The sequence below is a fragment of the Lycorma delicatula genome, chromosome 9 (assembly GCF_047948215.1).
Source record: "Lycorma delicatula isolate Av1 chromosome 9, ASM4794821v1, whole genome shotgun sequence".
NCBI lineage: Eukaryota > Metazoa > Arthropoda > Insecta > Hemiptera > Fulgoridae > Lycorma > Lycorma delicatula.
In genome coordinates this window covers 126,680,983-126,704,328 of record NC_134463.1, presented here as the reverse complement: position 1 = coordinate 126,704,328, position 23,346 = coordinate 126,680,983, and the positions used below count along the sequence as shown (strand labels likewise).

The 23,346-nt window shown below is 33.0% G+C and overlaps 1 protein-coding gene across 3 annotated transcripts in view; it reads right to left on the bottom strand.

Annotated features, from left to right (window-relative positions):
- The window catches only part of sNPF (short neuropeptide F precursor), a 306,882-nt gene extending 293,130 nt beyond the window's left edge, over positions 1-13,752 (bottom strand). The window contains exon 1 of one of the 3 annotated variants that reach the window (XM_075374874.1): positions 13,698-13,752. The gene's annotated coding sequence lies outside the window, so the exon portion shown is untranslated. Of the gene's footprint in view, positions 1-9,387; positions 9,561-13,697 lie in introns of those variants that run through there. The other 2 variants (XM_075374875.1, XM_075374873.1) reach the window with 2 other exon arrangements.
- Between the last annotated feature and the right edge of the window lie 9,594 nt (positions 13,753-23,346).

The window sequence follows — 23,346 nt, the reverse complement described above, 5'->3', positions numbered from 1 at the left end:
ATATACACTTTTTTTTTAATGAAAAGTACATAAAATTTTATTTCAGTAATAACTTCTGATATTTTTTCACTTTTTTTATTGTTATTATTGAATTGTTAGTTATTGTAAAACATTTTTACAATCAAGAGGTTAATAATTATTAATAGATCAATATACTTAAATTTTAAAAATATAATATATATATATATATAATAATAATAATAATATAATATATTTAAATTTAAAACAAAGGGGATGAAGTCGGATTTGAACCGATATGCTTTCCCCTTATAAAAGCCAAATAGTTCATTAAATTTTTATTCAGCTATAACTCTGGAACCAATGAAAATAAGTACCACTTATGATATATCGATGAAAAGCTCTCTATAAGGGCTTATTACTGCAGTTAAAATAAAAGTACAAAATCCAAAATGTTTTTGATTTTGGGCTTTTTAGGCACTTTTGATTCCGTCGATTGCAATGAATAAGTATTGAGACTAGAAACTTAATTAAAAAAAAAGAAACTTCGGAATAGAAAATCTAACTTTTCGGAACATATCTTCAATGAAGTCAGGTTATTTGAAACATTGCTATAAGGATAATTAAAAGGTAGAAAGAAGAAAGGTCGGATAAAAGTAGAAATGATAAACTATCTAAACGGAAACGGAAACTATCAGGATTTTAAAAAGTTTAACTTGAAAAAGAAGAGAATTTACACGCTGAAAATAACCTGCCGATAATAAATATTATCGATAAAAAAATAATTCATAAAAAATCATAATATAAAACGAGTATCTTATCAGTATTTATAAAACAAAAGTATAAATAAATTAAAACGTTTCCTATTGTCTACACAGTCGTATATTCATATCATTCCAAGTAGACAGTTTTAGTCATTCCAAGTAGAAAGCGAATTTTTTTTGTCTTCAGTCATTTGACCGGTTTGTTGCAGCTCTCCAAGATTCCCTATCTACTGCTAGTCGTATTTCGGTAGACCCCCTACATCCCACATCCCTAACAATTTGTTTTACATATTCCAAACGTTGCCTGCCTACACAATTTTTTCCTTCTACCTGTCCCTCCAATATTAAAGCGACTATTCCAGGATGCCTTAATATGTGGCCTCTCTTCTTTTAACTATATTTTTTCAAATGCTTCTTTCTTCATCGATTTGCCGCAACACCTCTTCATTTATCACTTTATCCACCCGTCTGATTTTTAACAATCTCCTATAGCACCGCATTTCAAAAGCTTCTAATCTTTTCTTCTCGGGTACTCCGATCGTCCAAGTTTCACTACAATATAAAGCGACGCTCCAAACATATACTTTCAAAAATCTTTTCCTGACGTTTAAATTAATTTTTGATGTAAACAAATTATATTTCTTACTGAAGGCTCGTTTAGCTTGTGCTATTCGGCATTTTATATCGCTCCTGCTTCGTCCATCTTTAATAATTTTACTTCCCAAATAACAAAATTCTTCTACCTCCATAATTTTTTCTCCTCCCATTTTTACATTTTCTTCGTTATTTCTACTACATTTCATTACTTTCGTTTTGTTCTTGTTTATTTTCATGCGGTAGTTCTTGCGTAGGACTTCATCCATGTCGTTCATTGTTTCTTCTATATCCTTTCTACTCTCGGCTAGAATTACTATATTATCAGCAAATCGTAGCATCTTTATCTTTTCATCTTGTACTGTTACTCCGGATCTAAATTGTTCTTTAACATCATTAACTGCTAGTTCTACGTAAAGATTAAAAAGTAACGGGGATAAGGAACATCCTTGTCGGACTCCCATTTTTATTACGGCTTCTTTCTTATGTTCTTCAATTATTCCTGTTGCTGTTTGGTTCCTGTAAATGTTAGCGATCGTTCTTCTATCTCTGTATTTGAACCCTAATTTTTTTTGTAATTTCGAAAGCGAAAAGTTGGCTTAAATATAATACGGTGATATCGACAATGATGAAGTACAATTTTGTTATAATAGTTTCCATTAATTAATTATTATTAGAAATACAACTAAAGAGAATTGTTAAACAACTTTTCAAACGTTAAACGTAGAAAAATGAAATTTAGTAAACGTTCCTTCTACGAAACGATATATTTTTCTGTATCAGATTACCACACGCCTACAAGTAAGAACCCATTGTGAAGGCGATTGAATAATTTTAAATTAAAAAGATAGGGTTGGCGATAAACCATTTTAAACGGCACTGAAAAACAAAAAAATAAATTGGCATAAAAATTTCAAGTTACAACCGTAACCAAACCGGTAGCTATTTATTATTTTTCTTACCCGGATTTTAAAGCGGCTTAAAAGAAAAACCCGGTCTTGTATAAAAAAGTAGTTTTGAGGAACAAAAATTTGATAATTTTTTTTTCAGTGTTTTACTGTTAAGCGGTTATTTAAAAAGTACTAGTGATCGATCCGGTTTTGAAATTACAGTGAAATGTATAAACTGGCCGTCATTTGATTAGGATTGTCGTAATTCAAAGCTTTTAACAAAAAATATTTTCCGATGTCCTTTAAAATAGCGTATTGCAATCCTACCCGAACTATTTAGAATTTTTAAGCACCTCTCACGGGGTCTGCTTGATGCTCAGAGTTTCGTGATTTCATATTACAAAAATAGATCGTTTCAATATAGGATGTTGATTGTTTGCTTATTAAAATGCAAACAATATTTAGCTTACATTACTTATTTAGCTTCCAATATTTAGCTTACATTTCTTTACATTTTAAAGCTAAAGGAGTTTAAACGTGACAAATCTTTTTAAATATAATTTTTTTCACAATAAACCGTACGAATCCTTTCAAAAGGAAAAAAAAATCATAATTCAAAATATTTTTAATCATATTTTCGACCGCATCTAGTGTTATACGTTTTTAAATAAGTCTTATAAGAATTTGGTTCAGTTTGTCAATGGAAAAGCGTATATTATTATATTATTCTTATTACTGACCGTAGACAATAGTAATAAGATTAATTAATCAAATAGACAGGAATATACTGAACGGCAATTTTTAATTGTTATAGCCATACTGTGTAATATTTATTTATATAGCTATACTGTGTAATATTTATGAAAATGGGGAATTCCCATCAGACTTCAAAAAAAGTGTTATAGTTATGATACCAAAGAAAGCAGGGGCAGATAAATGTGAAGAATACAGAACAATTAGTTTAACTAGTCATGCATAAAAAATCTTAACTAGAATTTTATACAGAAGAATTGAGAGGAGAGTGGAAGAAGTGTTAGGAGAAGACCAATTTGGTTTCAGGAAAAGTATAGGGACAAGGGAAGCAATTTTAGGCCTCAGATTAATAGTAGAAGGAAGATTAAAGAAAAACAAACCGACATACTTGGCGTTTATAGACCTAGAAAAGGCTTTCGATAACGTAGACTGGAATAAAATGTTCAGCATTTTAAAAAAATTAGGGTTCAAATACAGAGATAGAAGAACAATTGCTAACATGTACAGGAACCAAACAGCAACAATAACAATTGAAGAACATAAGAAAGAAGCCCTAATAAGAAAGGGAGTCCGACAAGGATGTTCCCTATCTCCGTTACTTTTTAATCTTTACATGGAACTAGCAGTTAATGATGTTAAAGAACGATTTAGATTCGGAGTAACAGTACAAGGTGAAAAGATAAAGATGCTACGATTTGCTGATGATATAGTAATTCTAGCCGAGAGTAAAAAGGATTTAGAAGAAACAATGAACGGCATAGATGAAGTCCTACGCAAGAACTATCGCATGAAAATAAACAAGAACAAAACAAAAGTAATGAAATGCAGTAGAAATAACAAAGATGGACCGCTGAATGTGAAAATAGGAGGAGAAAAGATTATGGAGGTAGAAGAATTTTGTTATTTGGGAAGTAAAATTACTAAAGATGGACGAAGCAGGAGCGATATTAAATGCCGAATAGCACAAGCTAAACGAGCCTTCAGTAAGAAATATAATTTGTTTACATCAAAAATGAATTTAAATGTCAGGAAAAGATTTTTGAAAGTGTATGTTTGGAGTGTCGCTTTATATGGAAGTGAAACTTGGACGATCGGAGTATCTGAGAAGAAAAGATTAGAAGCTTTTGAAATGCGGTGCTATAGGAGAATGTTAAAAATCAGACGGGTGGATAAAGTGACAAATGAAGAGGTATTGCGGCAAATAGATGAAGAAAGAAGCATTTGGAAAAATATAGTTAAAAGAAGCGACAGACTTATAGGCCACATATTAAGGCATCCTGGAATAGTCGCTTTAATATTGGAAGGACAGGTAGAAGGGAAAAATTGTGTAGGCAGGCCACGTTTGGAGTATGTAAAACAAATTGTTGGGGATGTAGGATGTAGAGGGTATACTGAAATGAAACGACTAGCACTAGATAGGGAATCTTGGAGAGCTGCATCAAACCAGTCAAATGACTGAAGACAAAAAAAAATAGCCATACGTGAAAAATATTTAGTTTTCATTTCATTTTATTATCGAATAAAAAATAAAGAGAGATGTTCAACTATTAATTCAACACCGAGTGGTACAAACGTTTATGAAATTCTTTATTTTCCGTAATATAATAAATTTTACAATCTTTACTTTCACGATTAGATAGCAGAACTACACAAGATATCTATAGCGTTGCAAGAGGTCTATAAATATATATAGCGTAGAAATCGGGCCGATTTGGGGCTATGCGGTTTTCACCGGATATTCACGTTCTGACACCTACAGAACCCAAAAAACCGAATGGAAATTATGCGACTGTTAATGTGTTCGGTGTGGCTTTTTAAATCACCTTATATCTCAGAACTACTGCACCGATTTTGACCAAACTCGATCAGATTACTTCTATAAATTGGGAATTAATGCCGTTAAATTTTCAACTTAAAAGGTCAAGGCGGTGAGGTTGTAGAGTAAGGTTACCTTCAGTATCTCGAGATTTCTCCTAATTAGGGTCATATTTTTCTTAGGCGCATTTGTTAACGATTAAAAAATAACAATATCTGCAAAAAAAGTTTTAAAAATCGCACCCCATTCCAAAAAAATGCTGTTGTAGTCGACCGCTATGTTGTGACGTCACAGGTGAGCGGTAGAATTAAATAAATGAACGATATTTAAAGTGCAAAAAAGTAACTCGGGGTGGCTGATTCTCAAACTCGATCGGCCTGGTCGACTCGGTTCCTGGTGCGGTAAGCCTTGAGGCTACACCGGTTTTCCCGACCGTACAAGGGAAATTTGTTCTATGTAAGTTGTGAAATTATATTAGTTTAGTTAGTGCCGACTATAGCCGCTAGTATCGCCATACCCGCGCGTTTTACTTAGGATTTTTAAATTAAATAAACGAAAAAATATTACATTTACGTAAAAAAATTATTTTAAATTAAGTTGTGTTTGTAGCCGTGCATCAGAAACAACCTAGTGACGAAAAAATCCTACAACTGTGTTGTCAGCTTTTTTTTAATTTCATTGTACGTATATTCTGAATAATATTATGATTACTCAAACGCATTTATTTATTTATTTTTTTTTACTTTTTGTATTTTTATTAAGCGTTTTTCCATCCAAAATTATTATTAAGTACGTGTGATAAACCTTTTTTTAATTTTATAGTTATCCGGGTTTCTAATCGTAAAGATTTCGACCCTACAAATGTCAGTCTGGAGAATCAGCGTTCCAATATATTAATGCCTTTTGATATTCTTTTAAAGAAATACTATAAAAAATAACGTTTTAAGAAACGAAACGAACATTATTTTGTTCGAACTATTTACTGTTACGTAATGTTTATCCAACGATCGGTTTTGAAATCACTTGCTGTAAATTACTGTAAAATAAATATTGGTAATTTTAACAAAAGATTAATATTATGATTTTTCTTTTACTTCCGTGTACGAAGAAAAGGAAGTATTGTGATCGCGAAAAATTTCGGTTTTCAGCTTTCAACAGAAATATCCATTTTAACAATACTGAATCCATTTTGACTAGTTTCGGCATGACGTCTGTACGTATGCTTCTTGCATAACTCAAAAACGATTAGCCATAGTATGTTGAAATTATGGGGTTAGGACTGTTGTAACACCTAGTTGTATTCCTTCCCTTTTGATTACAATCGACCGAACCAAAAATGTCCAAAAAAACCCAAAATCCCTAAAATTTTGAATTTTGGACTTTCCATAACTGCAGTAACAAGTCCTCATCGAGAGCTTTTCAACGATTTATCATAAGCGGTACTTATTTTCATTAGTTTCAGAGTTATAGTCAAATGAAAGTTTAACTAATGAAATATTTGTATCTATAAGAGGAAGACACATCGGTTCGAATCAGACATCACCTTTTTTATTTTTTTAACTTTTTTTTTAAATTTATTTTTTAACATTTAAAAAAAAATTAAATATATTGATTTATTAATCAATATAATAATTATTAATTATCCTGTGATTGTAAAAAAGGTGTTTACAATAAATGATATTATTCAATTATAACAATAAAAAAATATATATATATATAAATCAGAAGTAGTTACTGAAATAAAATTTTATGTACTTGTAAAAATGTGTATGAGTAATTTAATAGGCGTTATAACAGATTTGGTGAAACATCTGATTATTTAATATTAATTGAAAATTATAATTTAGAATCTTATTATTTTTGGATTTTCTAGTTTAATTTCTGTGTAATTTTAGTTAATTATTCTGAAATTTTTGTTTAAGTTTATCTACATTAATGTTAACTACAGAGCGACTGAAAAATAGACTCTCACAAGAAAAACATATAGATTGAAGCATATATGATCGAGCTTTAATAAACTGCGAAAAATTCTTATCTTTTAGTTCATTACTTTTAGTTCTGATTTTGCCGAACAGTATTATAAGTCGGAGTTGATCATCATTTCCTTTATTTGTTTTTTGTCGCCGATCATTTAATCGCTCTTTGGTTTGACATAATTCTTCTAATATTAATTTGTATACTTAATATTTCTCTAATTTCAGCAACTGCGTAACTATCCGCTTAATTGAAGAACTGGAGGATCGTATCTCGGTTTCAAATGAAATAAGTTTAAATGACGTGCAGCAAAAAAAGTGTAATTTTAATAGGCGTACAAGGAAGTCATGCGGTGTCCACACAGATTTCATTTTCGGTTATGAAAGACTGGGCATCAAGAGCTACGTTTATTAGCTTGGTGGAAATCGGTAGCGTATGAAAAAATGACCTGACCGTGATTCAAACCCGGGACCCCCTCACAAAGTGCCAAGACGCTAGCTACTAAGCCACAGAGGTCGGTGTTAATATTATTATTATTATTATTATTTTTTTTAATCAAACGTTTCCAATTTCATTTCTAGGAATAATTTGCAAGACAACTTTTCGCTGTGTTTTCAACTCTGCGCCAATTATGATTATTTTAAATAATATTCGGTACCGAAAAGAAAAATATCTCTCAGAATGTTACGTTCAGTAAGTATGAAGCAACAATTTTTTTAATTTTCCAATTATCCGGATTCGGCCTTGCCAAAATCAATTCCGATAATTGGCGTTACACGTCGATATATTTGAAAAACGTATTAACAATTACCTAATCTTTTTTTAAAACCAATCCGACTTTCAATCGGAGACGCTCAGGAACATATGGCATAAAATAGGTACTCCCTGGTACATAAAATAAGAAGTAATACTTTTTTCACTTCTTTTTTAAATTTTGGTTTTTTGAGATTTACGCAAAATTACAGTTGTTAGCAGTTTTTAATTTCAGGCTGACTTCTAAAAATAAAAAAAAAAATAAAACGAACTGAAAAAGTGTTACTAATATTTTAGCCCTTTTTTTATACATTTTTAAAAAGTTTATTTTATTGATGACGTAAGTGGATTTTTTATATATATTTTATGGTACCGGTTAATAAAAGTTTTCTAGAAATCAACTCTAGAATTTTATTACACCAACAAAATAATTATTTTGTCAGTAGGATTAAATAAAACTTTTTTGACTCTTAATAACTTTAAATAAAAGAGACAAGTTATTATATATATATATATATATATATATATATATATATATATATATATATATATATATACCCACACACACACACACCCATACCACATATATATTTTATTATTTCTGTGTAATTATTTAGGAAGAAAACATGATCGCATAGATAGATCGACGATACCGGCTTTTTTCTAGTTTGATAAATCTTATGATTCCAAAAGAGTCAAATTAAAAATAAAAGCATGAAATGAAATAAATATTTAATTATTATCTAATTCGGAAATTATATATACTATAAATGGAAGGCCGGAAAAGTTCTTAAAAAGAGATTAATATATATATATATGTGGTTAATTAATTATATAACAATCAATGGGGAGACTCCTCTGAGGGCCCCTCATTAAACGACCGAGTCCCGGCTGCCTGGGTTGGGCTTTCTTCCCGCCGAGGTAGTTTGAGGCGATGGCACCCCTCGGAGCTGAGTTTATGTCTGATTGCGTGTTCGGCTCTGGGGGGGCAGGGAAAATAAAGGTGTAACGTAATAATAAATAATTAAAAAAATAATCAAAATATATAAGTCCGTGGAATATTAATATTTTTTTAAAATTTAATTAAAATAATATTTTTAAAAAAAATTACGAATTGCCCTCTTTATCTTTAATTTTTCTTTTACGAAAGACGGTTTTGACATTTAAAAAGAAGTAGTTTAACTTTTCTAATATATGTAAATATAAAATGACATAATAAATATTTAATAACGATGACAAATTTAACGCTTTATTAAAGACGATTCAAAGTGAAATATGATCTTGTTACTAACGAGATCTTGTTTTTCACTTATTGCAAAAATTTGATCATCCCGAGAGAATTCATCGAATAAAATATCGAATAAATTATAACTATTATAGAGTTATAATTAATTATTATATTTAAAAATATAACTTAGCACAAATATAAATTATATAACGAAACAAACGTATAATATATATAAATATTTATATATTTTATTTTAAATGAAATATTAATTTAAATATATTTTCATTAAACAGTAACATTTATCTAATATAAAAGTAAAAATGATATTAAATAAACCTTACTGTAGGCCGAAATTAATTAATATACCTTTAAAATGAAGTTTGTTATCGAGCGGATAGTATGTTCTTGTTTTTTGTAGAACGAGATTTAAATTTGAAAACATGTATCGTTTAAAAAATATAAAATATGCCATGCGAGATATTAAATTTCTATAGTCTTTCAAAGAGCCATTTAAAATTCTTTTACAACGATCCTTACATTTACGACTTTTTGGATAATTTCCCTTACCCATTTTGTTTTTCTTTTGAGTTAAAATCTTTTCAAAAAAACATTTAATAATCTTTAATAAATTATAAGATTGTATATTAATTTTCGTACCTGTTATTTAAAAGTAGTTTGAAACTGCCTGAAAATATGGAAAAAGTAGATTTTTTTATCGGATAGTTGACTTCTGCAGTATAAATTACCTTTGTATTAATCTGTTATAACGGCGGTTAAATTTGTAGTCTTCTATCGGTAAAGATTTGCTGCTAGCGGTAGTTATACTGTAGAGCAAGCTGAGGTATCGCTTCTCGACCGCTACGCTTTTATATAGGGGTGGCCGAAGCGAAGCGTCGCGACGCTGCGCATCCGACACACCTGTTGATTCATTCACGTTGGAGACCGTCCCCTCCCGCTCCATACATCGTCGTAGTTACCCTCCTTTAAATCGGTACGGTCGACATCTATCGCGCCTGTTGCGGCTATTAATTCGACACGAATGTCCTTAATAATTAATCAGATCACTAAACACTGAAAATTATATATTTATACGGATAAATTTTACGAATAAATAAAATAATTTACTTAATTCGTGATTCATCGTTTTCGAAATGTTTTATCGCAGTTTTTTATTTATTTTCTTGACTTAATTAATACTTAAAAAACGGATTTTTGTATTTCTCCACTTTTGATGTTTTCAAAATTCAAACGTTTTATGCTCTGTATGTAGCATGAATGTGTCTTTTGACCGTTATTTGGGCGTGTTATGGTAAAATGGTTCTCTAAATATGAATATTAAGTGTGGTGGTCGCTTTTTAATTAAGGCGATTGTGTTTTTTATTATTATTATTGTCGGTGGTGGCTGAGGACTTCAACTTCAGGGCGGTGGAGTTGGGTATGGCGCATACCAACTCCAGAGGGAAATACATTCTTGACATGGCTGCACGTACTGGACTCGTGATCCTCAATACGGGGAACACGACGTCCAGGATATTTGAAGACCGTTCCCGATATTTCTCTCGCCTTCGAAGAGCCGGTCACGCTCGTCCAGGACTGGAGAGTTCTCTAGGATTACACCGGTTGCGACCACCAATAACTCTCGTTTAGTCCTAGATGGTGCACGGGAGCGTCCGGGGCTTCCGCGGCTGATGAAAAGCCGTGGGAGCCCCAAGGCTTCTCGTCAATAAAATCGACGAGAAGAAATTCAAAGGAAAGATCTCCTCAGGAGCGGTAGCCTCTGAAAACATTACCGACAGGGGGACGCCGGGGCTGACGCCGTAGTCGCTTCCACCATGCGCCTGATCGCTTCTGCATGTGACGCCTCCGTGCCCCGCTGGGGACCGAGACAACGGAAGCGACCCGTGTACCGGTGGACACCGGAGATTGCGGGGTTGCGCCGAGAGCATCTTCGACTAAGACGAGTGGCAAAACGCGCCAGGAATCGCACGGACGCGAATGCCAGGTCGGCTGAGCATTAGACGGCAAAGAAGCGGCTCCATCGAGCCATAAACATGAGCAAGGCGCACTGCTGACGAAAACTGACGGAGACCTTTAGGGGCTGGGTTACAAGCTAGTAACTCGGCGATTGGGGGTCTCGCGGTCACCGGCTTCATTAGAGGAGGCTAAAGCGCAGCACGTCGTTAAGATGTTGTTCCCGGCCCGCTCGGTCCGTGTCGAGCGGGACTTCGGCGACTACCCTCTCTGCTCGATGGAGGAACTGGAGGGAGTTCTACGGTCGCTGAAGGCCAGAAAAGCCCCTGATCCCGACGGCTTACCGGGCGAGATGCTCAAGCCGATGGGGCGCTGCACAGGCCTGTCTGCTTCTAGACAATTATAATGAGTGTACGGAGCACAAGCGGCTCCGTTTGCGAGCGTACAAGTTACAACTTCCTCATCACGTTAAACCAAATGATCGCCGCCTACGATACTAGTTTGGTGCACACATAATGCACCGTGTCGTAAACCTCCTGATTATCTTGATAAGTTGTTACTTAGCGATGAGGCGACCTTTCATACGTACAGAAAAGTTAACAGACACAATTGTTCAGATCGGGGTACCGAAAACCAACGTGCAGTAATCGTAAATGAAAAGGGAACGCCGAAAGTCAATGTCTGGTTAGGACTAAACAAAAATTCCGTTATCGGTCCGTTTATTTTTATGGACCCCGCTGTATCAGGACATATCTAGATGCGCTTAAGAACTTTTCTGTTCGTCAGAATACTGCAGGCTTCAGTTTCCAATAAGGTGTACTCCACCGCACTTTCATCGAGATGTTACCGTGTTCTTGAGCAATATTTTCCCCGGATGTTGGATCGGACGAGGAGGTCCAGCCGCATGGCCGCTTAGATATTCTGATATCAATCCTTTGGACTTTTTATCGCTTGGGAATTTGTTGAAAGTTATCTGTATGAAAGGAAAGAGTTCTAGATTTGAACGATTTAAAATAGAAAACTGTTGGTATATTAGCGCCGAAGATACTCCAAAACACCTGGCAAGACTTAAATTATTCTCTAGACGTCTGACGAGGTACAAAAGGTGTACGCATTGAATTTGACTAACCTACATTAAAACTTGGTGAGTTACTGAGTTGATTAAAAAAAAATTATTAAATTATATTAACCGTTTCACTTTTGGATATCTATAGCCCGGGCACTCTGTATAGTTATATAAATTTATGATGTTGAAATTTTGAGATTGTTTTTCCAAAATAATTTTATTAAAGAAGAAATATTTTTCAGTCGATATAAACGTGGTAAATATTACATCTTTTTAAAAGGTTTTTTCATATAGTTTAAAATCCAAACACATCGTCATTAAAATACTTTACTGTTTATAATGCCGACCTCCGTAAACGGAGTGGTAATCTTTCTGGCTTTCATCCGCAAGGTTCTGAATTCAAATACCAATTAGATTTTTGTATTTTACACGATACAAATTTCAGTTTTATCATCCAAAAAAAAAAGAAAAAGATAAGTAGGTGACTTTAACTTACAGTAGGTCTATTGTTATCGGAAAGAGAATAACAAATATCTGATGCGGACACTTCATGCCTTTCTTGTACGCCTATTAAATTTCAAATATATATTTTTTTTTAAATGAAAAGTACATAAAATTTTATTTCATTAATAATTTTTGATATTTTTTCATAATTTTTTATTTTTTATTGTTATTATTAAATTATTATTTATCATAATGTTATTTTTACAATCAGAGGTTAATAATTATTAAAAAATCGATATATTTAAATTAAAAAAAAAAAATTATTTCATTAATTACGATTCTATTTGGCTATATCTCTGGAACTGATGAAAATAAGTACCTCTTATGATATTTCATTGAAAAGCTCTCAGTGAGGGCTTATTATTGCAGTTAAGAAAAAGTCCAAAATCAAACATTTTTGGATTTTGGGCGCTTTTGGTTCAGTCAATTGCAATTAAAGGGGAGGTGCACAACCAGATGTAAGAACAGTCCTATATCCAGAATTTCAACATCCTACGGCTAATTTTTTTTTTGTACGTACGTACGTACGCACAGACGTCACGCCGAAAGTAGTTAAAATGTATTCAGGGATGGTCATAATGGATATTTCCGTTGAAATCTGAAAACCGGAATTTTTCGCGATCACAATATTTTCTTTACTTCGTACGAGAGAGTAATAATTTAAGACAAAGTTAAGAACAGGATTACGTGCATGTCTTTAAAAATTCTTATCGGTTTAAAAATCAATCAAAATTCACTGTCAGAAGGTACAAATGGAGATAAGGATAAGATGTACCTCCTGAACCGTTACGTTTATCTCAAAATGACTAAAAATAAAAATTTCTTAGAATTACGGGTTGTACCGAAAATATTATTCTAAGATTCTCATTTAAAGAAATTAAGTTGGCTATGGTATTGGAAAAACAAATTTTTTAGTGCGGTTAAATATCAAGGAGAATTCCCCGTTTAAAATTTGTTCTTGTTTATAATACCCTTAAAATTAACAAGCTGTGTAACAACGGTCTTTTCTCAATACACTATCGATTATTTAATCTTTTTTTTTTTTTTAAACTATTTTTCATTGTTCTTAATTTGGATATTTTATTTATGCAAGAAAAAAAACGGAAACACGGTTTTTTAATGGAAATATCTCTTCGGTAATTATTAGTTATCTCTGGTATAAAACCTTTACAATTTTCCTAAAACAAAAAAATTATTTGTTGTACTAGATAAACCTTTAAAAATCAATTACTTATTTTCTTAACTTATTTTAAACTATTTAATTTCTTTGTTGTACACAGTCGGTGAAATTCGACAGAATAGAAAATTAGCGAGATGTAGCGTACACGTAATTACTAGTAAATAATTAAAAAAATAACTATATTAAAAAAATCAAAATTAAAAATTAAAAATAAATAAATGATTACAACATAAAATATTTGATTACCTTCTCTCTATCCCTTTCGTATCTAGCGCGAACAAAGAAACTAATAAGTTCATTTATTACGTGTTATAATTATAAATAATTATAAGTACAGAAAAAATAATAATGACAATAATAAAAGCCGCAGACAAAAGATAAAGTGGTTTACCAGATATGTAATTATTTCCTTTAATTTGTTCACTTCTCTTGAATTCTCATAAATATAAACAAGACGCCTATGTTAATGTTTTAAAGTAGTTTTTAACTTTTCATTCACTCGGTTATTTTTTGTTGTTTTATTTTAAAAGTTTGAAACGTAGAGTGAAAATTTGTAAAGTGAAGAACGCAAAGCGAAAAAAGAGAATAAAAAGTTATTTGTTTTATATAAGATTTTACACTTTTCAAGTTTTGCTTTATCAAAAATGAAGAGTCGTTTTTGTTTTTTAAAAGATTTTTCTAACTGCTCAGAATGTACTTTTCAAAATAATACTTAGAAGATTAGCCTATGAAAATTAAAGATGGGATATCTTTACAACCGATTCCGTTAATTATTCTGGTTGGACGCAAAGAACATGACAAACAAAGTTAAAACTAAAACAGTTTCTTAAAACGGCCTTGAAATGACAGTTCCTGAGATCATTTCTAACGAAAGGAATATTTTATTTGCAAAATCTGAACCGATTTAACTATCCCCTTTTTTTCTGTTTTGACTCCAAAACCACCGAAAGGTATTACTTCAGAGAATGATATGTACGAATGTAAATGAAGTGTAGTCTTGCACAGTCTCTGGTCGACCGTTCCTATGGTGTGTGGTTAATTGAAACCCGACCACCAAAGAACACCGGTATCCACGATTTACTTTTTAAAACGTAAATCGTAAAAAGTAAATCGTAAATCGTAAAAGTAAATTTCGAAATGTCGAAATCGGCTGATTTGCGGTGACGAGTTCACCGCTAGACCGAACCGGAAAGTTATGAACCGATTTAACCCAAGAAATATAAATTATGTATTTCAATAAATTATTTTTAAACTGTGATAACCAATTCCTGTGAAACTTTAAGAGAAATATAATGTAACGCGGTTATTTACAAATACAAAATAAACTTTGTCAAATAATGAGCAAAGTTGAACGATAAACGTGAAAAGATTTCTGATAACTTACGTTAAAAAGATAGAATGCAAAAAAAAAAATCTCCAACTTTCCATTTTTTAAAATTACTTTTTAAAAGCAAAGGAACAGACGTAAACAATGCAAAGTGAAAAGTTACTATTTTTCATAAAACGATTCAAATATGCAAAATTTATTTTTACTTTTCCGTCAAGCGCTATAGATTTAGAAGGAAAAGTATTGTAATCGGTCCAATTTGGGCATATGCAGTTTTCCCAAATTTTGTTTTAATACCTAAGGAACCCAAAAAACCGGATGGAGATTTTCCGGATGCTCGTATGTACGCGCGTGTGTTCGGTGTTGCACTGCTTATATCTCCAGAACTACCGCACCGATTTTGACCAAACTTGGTCAGATTACTTCTATATACGGGGAATTGATGCCATTAAATTTAAAAGATAAGGGTCAGGCTGTAGAGCGAGGTCACCCTCAGTATCTCGAGATTTTTCCTAATTAAGGTCTTATTTTTCTTAGGTGCATTTGTTAACGATTAAAAAATAATAGTATTTCCAAAAAAAGATTTTTATAGAATCACAATCCCCCAAAAAACGATTAAATAAACCAGCGGCTCAGCGGGTATACTGCATGTATAATACCCCATCTCACCACAAGGAGCGCTAGTATAGCACTGACGTACAGCTGCTGCAGTCGCCTGCTATGTTGTGACGTCTCAAATGAGCGGTAGAATGAGATAAATGAATAGTATTTCAAGTGCAAAAAAGTATTTCAAGCGGTCGCTAGTACTACCACACCCGCGCGAATGAAATACGGTATGCGCGCGCACTTTACTTAGAGTAATTGAATTAAGTAAACAAAAAATATTATATTTAAATAATACGATAACTATTTAAAATTAAGTTGTGTGTGTATGTATGTTCAGCCGTGCTTCAGAAAAAAAGCCGCGTGATAGGAAAACCCTACAACTGTGTTGTCATTTTTTTTTTTTTATTACAGAGTAACTCTACAAATTCTGCAGAATGAAAAGTTGTAAAGCACTTCCAAAAAAGCAGGCTTCAGTTCCGTCGTACATTCTGCAGCCAGTTAACAACCCAGCGGTTGGTCTAGTGGTAAACGCGTCTTTGCAAATCAACCGATTTCGAAGTCGAGAATTCTAAGGTTCAAATCCTAGTACAGTTACTTTTATATAGATTCGATTAGTAGATCGTGGATACCGGTGTTCTTTGGTGGTCGGGGGTTAATTAACCACACATCTCAGAAATGTCGACCTGAGACTGTACAAGACTACGCTTCATTTACATTCGTACATATCATTCTCGGAAGTAATACCTTTCGTTGGTTTTGGAGGCTAAACAGAAAAAGAAAAGTTAACAACTCGTTTTTTGTAAGCCTTATTTCGAATATTAAAAAGTCATTAGAATGAGAAAAATTGTCCTATATAATATCTAGGTTATATAAAAAGATTCCTAAAAGAGTTTTGCTTAGGCCATAGGTCTTGTAACCTGTTGTCAGTTACACAGCACGTTAAAATTTAGTGTTGAATCAGTTTTATGATACCTGTACGATTTTGATTAATTTTTAAATAAGCTATTTAAAAAAAAAAAAAAAAAAAATTTTTTTTTTTATTTAAAGTTGGAGAACGTCTGATATTTTAAGTAGGTCAAAATGCAAATCGACTGAATTAAGACGATTAATTTTGAAAGTTATATTATATAAGGTTTATCGCTTTTATAATATATAAAACTATAAATGCTAAAATTACAGTTATCCGGTATCACTAATTAAATCTACATCAAGCGAGTTGAAAATTACCTAGTTAAAACGGTTTTCTCCAATTATGTGACGTTACATCAATACGTATTACATTATATACGTTTACTGTAGCATCTAAAAAATATTTATTTATTGTAATTATAAATGTTTTTTTTTACCGGTTAAAATTAATCACGTCATAGAAAGATTACTGCTTTCTTTACCGTAAGGCACTGCATAAAAATATCGGACGGGATTGTTTATGACAAGCAATCAAATTTTGCAGCAGCATGTACGACGAGGTGGAACGTAAACGTAACTTCTGGACCGAATGTATATGTTTGTTTGTTTGTAAGTGTGTGTGTGTGTGGGCTGTGTGGGTGAGTAAATATGTATGTTACATAATTATAATACGTTCAGTAAGTTAACTTGTTGAAAATGAATGTAGAGTTGTGCGGTTGAAGTAATTTTTCAGTAACTCTAAAGATTTGAACTACACTTAGTTTTCCAATTTATCAGAATAAAAACAACTGAAGTTATATAATTTGTCACAAACAACTTGCTGCTGGTTTTGTCACCCTCTCTTAAATATATATATCATATATTATAATTTATATTTATTTATCTTTTGTCTTGTTTTTGTATATCAAAATATTATTCTTTTTTGTATTTTTAATGGATGGCTTGTGTTGTTCTGAGTAGGTAACAAAAAGAAGCCTGGTAATGTAGATATTGCATGCGGTCTACTTTTTTATTGTTGTTTATCTTTCTTATTCAGATTTAAATTTGTTTTAAAAGTATTGTTGCCACTCCTCAGGCGATCAAACGACCATCAATGAATAATCAAATCTGTTTTATTGTATCGTTTAGTTATTTGTATTTAATAAAATCACTTTTATGTTTATTATTATCGCTCAGGAAATATTTATATTTTAACTTCGGTTGAATAAATACATTATCCAAATACAAATTATACGTTCAACTAAAACATTTCATCTGCAATATATTACAAGAATGTATTTTATTTTATATTTATCTATTTATTTCTTTTAACGAGTAATGAATACAAATAAAGATTCGGCGATTACAACTAAACTAGATAGGAACTTCGCCTCCTGAACCCACGGGGTCCAGGCGAAGTCAGGAGCCGATCCACGGCTCGCCGTTCCTGTCTAGCCGATGGGACTTCACCCCCTGGACCCCCGCATAGTCCGCTTCGGTCGCCGTTACCGTCTAGCAATGCTACCGTCCGCAATGTTCATTAGTCGTTATTGTTGTGAGAATACAACTTCATGTTATGAGAATAACACTGACGATAACAGTTAAAGTATTCAGGCTTTACAGAGACCTGAAAAAGAAACTAAATTACAAAAGATAGAATAGTAGCGACTACGGTAACTAAACTACAAACATCTTTGACCACGAAAAGTAATAACTTACTTCTGCTGCCACGGTCACAGAATAATGAAGTAAAAGGATTAAACTTTTTTTAAAAATTAATATCATAACTTCAATCCCAAGGGGGCTAGGGCCTCGATCTGCAGTTTAAAACTTTTCCTGGATAACACGAATGTATCTTGCAAATTTGAAAAAAATCGGTCGGTTGTTCTCGCGTGTCGGATAGCCTTCAACCTACTAACACATTGCTCGTTTGAATCGAGAAAATCGGACGAATTTCTCGATTCGTCCGAGAAATTTTGCCTTATAATTGTCCGATTTGTCTTATAATTTTGTATTATAAGACAAATCGGCCTTATAATATATATTGTAAGAACCCACCTGGTTGGTCTAGCGGTGAACGCGTCTTCCCAAATCAGTTGATTTGGAAGTCGAGAGTTCCAGCGTTCAAGTTCTAGTAAAAACAGTTATTTTTACACGGATTTGAATACTAGATCGTGGATACCGGAGTTCTTTGGCGGTCGGGTTTTAATTAACCACACATCTCAGAAACGGTCGAACTCAGAATGTACAAGACTACACTTCATTTACACTTATACATATCATCCTTATTCATCCTTATTCATCCTCTGAAGAATTATCTAAACGGTAGTTACCGGAGGCTAAACAGGAAAAAGAAAAGTATATATATTGAAAAAGCACTCCGCTGCACCCACCCAAATGGTCGAAACCCAAATGTTTTCATGACCGAAAACAACGTTGCCCTGAACGATACCCTCATACCTAATTAATGAAAAAAAATCAACCCCAAAAACAATAAGATCTGTTATATCTGAACTATGACTGTAAACTCAGGAATTTTAATATAATGTAAATAATTAAAAAATTTTGTTACGAAGATTATTCCTCTAAAACGGGCAGGTCCGCCCTTAGAAAAGGAGTACAATATTTTCATTTAGTAGGAAGATATTTGTATTATGAAGATGCCTCTAAACGATAATTACTTAAACGATAGTGATATAAAAGAAAAGAGAATACAAATAAGATCTTCAGAAATAATAATAACTACTGTACTAATAAAAATAATTAAGCTAAATGAAAATCAAACAGAAAAAAATTAATAAAAATAACAATAATCAAATAACCAAAGAGAATTTTTAACAACATACGATTATTGACCGCAGCATATCACGTAATTTAACCGATACTCGTAAATATTTTCAGTAAAAAAGTAGTTCCAAATTTGAATTAACATCATGACTCAATAACTTCTTTTTTTTTTTTACAGGGAATTTAAAATTAAAATTAGTAATTCTATTACGTAAGCTTTCTGGTAATAAATAATCAAATTTTGCGGCCAAAAATTATAATGCCCATGCCCAACCGTTGCATTCCTTTTAATAATTATTATTATGAGACCAGAAACGGCTATTTTGTTTTGTATTCTAGTGACAAATATTTGTAATTTCGCTTTTTCATTATAGAATTTTTGACGGTTAATTTTTTTAATACTGAAGACTCGCATCCATTTAAATAAATAGTATTAGGGGTAGCGAAATATATAGATAATTATAAATAAAATGGCTCGTTTAACACTTATCGGTTCAATAACGATTGAAAAGGCTGCTCCCTTTCTGACTGTTCTGTATCGCAGAATCGATTGAGCTAAACCTAAATAAATTACACGTATAACATTCATTGTCGCTTGATATCGTATTCTTGTAAATGATAAATTAAATACCTAACTCTCTTAACTAAATTTCCCACGTGAATATCCCACCTCGGTTGTTATTGCGACCGTTAAATATTTACAGCTCCTAACTTTAATAACTTTCGTACGACAATTACAAGAAGCGCTACTAATATCTCCCGATCTTAAATTTATATACGATTCTATTGGTAAATGAAAAGCTCACGTAACAAGATCGTCCTTTAACTCAAAATAATTAGTTACTGAAATAATTTTTTGTTTTCTCGACTACAGTTTCATCGCTGCAGCATCGGCATAGCTATAAAGAGAAATATAGCGATCAGCCGTAATTTCAGAACCGGGAGTTTTGCAAATGTCGGCTTTTAACGACCCCAAACAGTAAAAAAAAAAAATGTTTAAGTTTCAGAAAGTCGTATATACGTGTATTGGTCTGTATTTTATTACGTAATATCTCCGATTTGGCTCGACATAACATTTTTGGTTAATTGTTTAAACATTTTTTTATATGAGGTAAATGTGGGGGGGGGGGGATTGATAGTTTTAGCCATTTTTAATTTTTACTTCCTTGAGAATGTTAAAAATCAGATGGGTGGATAAAGTGACAAATGAAGAGGTATTGCGGAAAATAGATGAAGAAAGAAGCATTTGGAGTAATATAGTTAAAAGAAGAGACATACTTATAGGCCACATACTAAGGCATCCTGGAATAGTTGCTTTAATATTGGAAGGACAGGTAGAAGGAGAAAATTATGTAGGCAGGCCACGTTTGGAGTATGTAAAACAAATTGTTGGGGATGTAGGATGTAGAGGGTATACTGAAATGAAACGACTAGCACTAGATAGGGAATCTTGGAGAGCTGCATCAAACCTGTCAAATGACTGAAGACAAAAAAAAAGAAAAAAAAATCACTCATTTATATAGGGGTCCCATATAAAACGCAACCCATCAATCACTCACCCATGAAATTTAAAAACGTCAAGCTTACTCCCCTACTCGTTACTGAAATGGACTCGTCCAACCTCTGAACATCGCGGCGAAGCAGTAGAACACTACCGATAGTAACAACAATGCAATCATAACGTTCAGTGTATCGCTAGAGACAAGATAGTGTTTTCGCTAGATGAACGTGTTTTCATTGTCGAGTCGTACTTCAGTACGAAATTAGCGGTCGCAGTGCAAGATTTGTTTCGCCATAAGTACCCGGATAAACCAGCTCCTAACAACTAGCACTATATAGGGAATCTTGGAGAGCTGCATCAAACCAGTCAAATGACTGGACAAAAAAAAAAAAAAAACTTCCTTGTACAAAATAGAAATCTGATCTATAGTACAAACCCAAGTAACGGTGTAATAACCAAAAAATAGATCGTTTTGCGGTAGGAGCGTGTGATAAATATCATTAATTTAGCGTTTCACTGTCGAACACTTGAGTTCCCACCCTTCCTACCCTACTAAACGGCATTTGTGAGTGTGTCTGTGTGTACGTTTCCCTTAGCTTAGCACCGGAATGCACCGATCACTAGCGGAAAATCCCGATTCGTTAGAACATGTCTCGTGGTGGTCAGGTGTATACTTGTTATATTATTATATATCGATATACCGTATGTATATATATGCTAAATATAACCGAAATTTTGGGAAAATTTACTACTTTTTAACCGCATCCGAATTTTCGGACGAATATTGATGTTATTTTCAAGCGCCCCCCAGGGCGTAGTTCGGAAACTGGAGGGGGTGCGATGGAGTGCCATTGTAATATCTCAGCAACCACTCGTCCAATTTTCGCGATTCAAACGGCGTGTGTATCAACAAATCGAGCGCTATCTTTTTAACGTATCGCGTACACTCTTGATCGACCGGATCTTAGTTATCCGGAAATTAAATCGTTTAGCCCTATATTATGATTGCACTCGCCCACCGTAAAACGTACCGTTCTGATCTTTCGCTAAATAAGCTCAAACCTGTGCGCTAGCGCAGCTGTAAAGTACCGCGGCATCCCGCTCTTTAGGCCATTCATCACGCATATGAAATAATTAGCAAAAAAACACCAAATCTTTCATTTGAAGCTAATACTTTCAGGTAATCTTACACATCACCATCAAAGCTTGTTGTCAAATACATTCTGAGATACCGTCCTAAAATTATTTTTTTACCTTTTAGTGCGTTTAATTTAAGAGTGGTGTTTTAAACTCTTTATTTATATTTTTTATTTATTTACGCGATTGTTTTCCTCATAAAATATCGAACTATAACCAAAGAGTAGGCACCGGAATGTACCGATCGCTAGCGGAAAATCCCGATTCGTTAGTATCAATTTCTAGAGTTAAATTTTTATTTAAATTTCGTTATATCAATTTTCATCATTCAAAAAAAAAAATTTTTACACAAGAAGTAATCAGTTTTGGACACCTAAAAATTTCATTCCGAGACGCCGCCCGCCAGGGGGGTCTAACTGCGGAGGCGTGTCATAGGCACGGCCTGCAGCTAGTACTTATATTAATGTATATTTTTTCTCTTGACCGTAGTTATCTATCCTGATATACGTAAATTATACCGTGTAAGAAAAGAATTTTGCGTTTCGAGACAAAGTTTGCACGTCGGGATGGTTATACAAATTTTAACGGTTCAGAAAAACATATGTATACACATAAATGTTTGCCGTCTTTTATTTCATATCCCCAGAATGGATGGACCGATTCGGATGAAATTTGGTCCGATAATTTCTATATGTAGGGGATTGATTCCGCTTAATTTTAGATACAATTGGTCAAGGAGGTAGGGGGTTTCAAACCTTACGGGGTTTATACCTCAAACTTTTACTCGCAGGATAAGTAAATATTTCAACGTAACTCAATGTCTATTAGGTAACTAAGATGTTTTCCGACGGTGTTTTATCTCGTTCAAAACCCCATAACGGGTGGGGGTTTGAAAAAGATTTTCTTTTTTGTCATTTCTAGACTCAAAGTCGCATTCTTGTTAAAATTTCACAATATTTTTATATTTTGGCTAGGATTATCATAATCGATTTAAGTATAATATTTTGCTCTTCTAGCGTTGTCGCTCTAACATCCGTAGTTAACGTGTTTGGAGTTCCTCCATTTTGCATGACAGTAGGGATGAGAAGCGAGAGGAATTTAACATCGCTATTGATTCCACGATCCCAACTCAGGAAGACTCAATTTTAATAGTACTCCGAAACGCTTCAATTACAAATGTTAGAGCGACAATGTCCTCTCTCTCTCTCTCTCTCTCTCTCTCTCTCTCTCTCTCTCTCTGTGTGTGTTTAACCTCAAGGACCACCGTAAGGTATTACTTCAGAGGATGAATGAGGATGATATGTATGAATGTAAATGAAATGTAGTCTTGTATAATGCAAGGAAGAGCAGAAAATAATACTCATATCAATCAGATTCTTGTATTAATTACATCAGTATGTTACTTTAGTTTTATTTTAAAGGATTTTATTCACGAGTGAGGGTCAATTAGCTTAATTTTTTTTTTCTTTTTTCATCGGTCTCCGTTTGTTTTGCTTGACATCTTTCGATGACATTAACCGTTTTTTTTTTTTTAATTTTATACGATGACTTTTTAATATGTCACTGATGCCGTTTAAGTTTGGTTACGATCAATGTAGGGGGCGATGAGGTACGGTTACCGGGGTTTGGCATCTTAAAATTTTACTGAA